General features: G+C 43.4%; 1 non-coding gene across 1 annotated transcript; it reads right to left on the bottom strand.

The window, feature by feature from the left end:
• Window positions 1-1,654: 1,654 nt before the first annotated feature.
• LOC118944799 (U7 small nuclear RNA) lies at window positions 1,655-1,707 on the bottom strand. The gene has a single exon (XR_005040116.1). It is a non-coding gene; the product is annotated as a U7 small nuclear RNA (small nuclear RNA).
• Between the last annotated feature and the right edge of the window lie 426 nt (window positions 1,708-2,133).

The following is a 2,133-nucleotide window of genomic DNA, read 5'->3' as shown; positions in this document are numbered from 1 at the left end:
TCCATTCTCTCCCTCTTTCTTTCTCTCCATCCTTCATCCTCTCCCCACCTTTATCTCCATCCTCCATCCTCTCCCTCCTCCATCCTCTCCCCACCTTTCTCTCCATCCTTCATCCTCTCTCCACCTTTCTCTCCATCCTTCATCCTCTCTCCCCCTTTCTCTGCTTCCTCCATCCTCTCCCCCTTTCTCTGCTTCCTCCATCCTCTCCCCCTTTCTCTGGACCCTCCATCCTCTCCATATTTCTCTCCTTCCTCCATTCTCTCACTCTTTCTTTCTCTCCATCCTTCATCCTCTCCCCACCTTTCTCTCCATCCTCCATCCTCTCCCCACCTTTCTCTCCATCCTCCATCCTCTCCCCACCTTTCTCTCCATCCTTCATCCTCTCCCCACTTTTCTCTCCATCCTTCATCCTCTCCCCACCTTTCTCTCCATCCACCATCCACTCACTCTTTATTTCTCTCCATCATCCATCCTCTCCCCTCTTTCTTTCTCTCCTTCCTCCATCCTCTCCCCTCTTTCTTTCTCTCCTTCCTCCATCCTTTCCATATTTCTCTCTTTCCTCCATTCTCTCCCTCTTTCTTTCTCTCCATCCTTCATCCTCTCCCCACCTTTCTCTCCATCCTCCATCCTCTCCCCACCTTTCTCTCCATCCTTCATCCTCTCCCCACCTTTCTCTCCATCCTCCATCCTCTCCCCACCTTTCTCTCCATCCTTCATCCTCTCCCCACCTTTCTCTCCATTCTCCATCCTCTCACTCTTTCTTTCTCTCCATCCTTCATCCTCTCCCCACCTTTCTCTCCATCCTCCATCCTCTCCCCACCTTTCTCTCCATTCTCCATCCTCTCACTCTTTCTTTCTCTTCATCCTCCATCCTCTCCCCGCCTTTTTCTCCTTCGTCCATCCTCTCCCCCTTTCTTTCTCTCTATCCTCTCCCCACCTTTCTCTCCTTCCTCCGTCCTCTCCATCCTCACCCACTTTCTCTCCATCCTCCATCCTGTCAACTCTGTCATTCTGCTCACTATAAAGCTTTCCATAAAAACAGCAGACCACTAAGAGAGGAGAGGTTGGAATGATGGATGGGAGTGGAAAGGGTTGAGGAAAGGAAGATTGAGTCCCTGATGGGTAATATGTGGTCTTCCCCTCTGGCATGGCTCTTGACCCTGGTTGCTCCTGAAAGGCTGAACGGTTAGGAATATTTAATGTGGGAAATTGAAATGTTTGAGATGTTAAAAATGCAGAGCAGTAATGGTTGGTGGATGTCAGCATTAGGAACAAGGGAAAGTAAAGGAAAGACAATTCATTACTCACACACCTACCACATATCCTCATACTCACATAGGCTATCATACAGGAATACTATAGTATACTATGGTATACTGTAAATATTATAGTATTCAGTGTAGTGTTTTTGCGGACTAAAGTCTACAAAAACCCTACATTGAATACTGTAGTATTTACTGTAGTATATGTTAGTATTAACAGTTAACTACAGTATAAATACTGTAGTAAAATAAAACTTGAGTATGTACTACAGTCATTTATGTAGTGTTTCTGCAGATTGTCGTACACTGTAGTATTTAATGTAGTGATTTTTGTGGACATTACTGTAGTATTTACTATAGTGTTTCTGCTTGATTATCTTTGACATAGAAGTTAAGGCTTTCTCCTTCAGGAAACCTACTGGAGAAATACTAAAAGAGCCTATTTCCATAACCTGTAGTGTTTAGTAGGAGAGTTGTTCAATTTGTAATTGAAAAAGTGTAAAGAACTGTTTGTAGATGCCAATAGTCAGTAATATACAGTAAGTGAGGTGTGTTGATGTTGTGTGGGATGTGAGGTTGTGTTTGTATCAGTCTGGCTTTGACTGGAGAATGATTGACAGGGGTATTTTGGTGGCCTATTGTGCTACCTGTACTGTCTTCTTGAGTGATGGGTTGTGGAAGGCTTTGTTTTGATATGTCTGTCCTATGATTACGACTATTATTATCATTATTATTATTATCAGTATGATGATGATGATGATTATTATTCTGATTATTATTATTGCTTGTCTGTCTTTGATGGTTTTGATTCCAGATTTCTGATGAATGTTTTAGTTGGTGATGTGTATAAGTGGAGGTAATCTGAATGCCA

This window comes from Oncorhynchus mykiss, chromosome 27 (genome assembly GCF_057628025.1).
Source record: "Oncorhynchus mykiss isolate SJ-2025 chromosome 27, ASM5762802v1, whole genome shotgun sequence".
In the NCBI taxonomy this organism is placed as follows: Eukaryota; Metazoa; Chordata; class Actinopteri; order Salmoniformes; family Salmonidae; genus Oncorhynchus; species Oncorhynchus mykiss.
The sequence above is the reverse complement of the archived record's forward strand: the minus strand, read 5'-3'. Positions and strand labels throughout refer to the sequence as shown.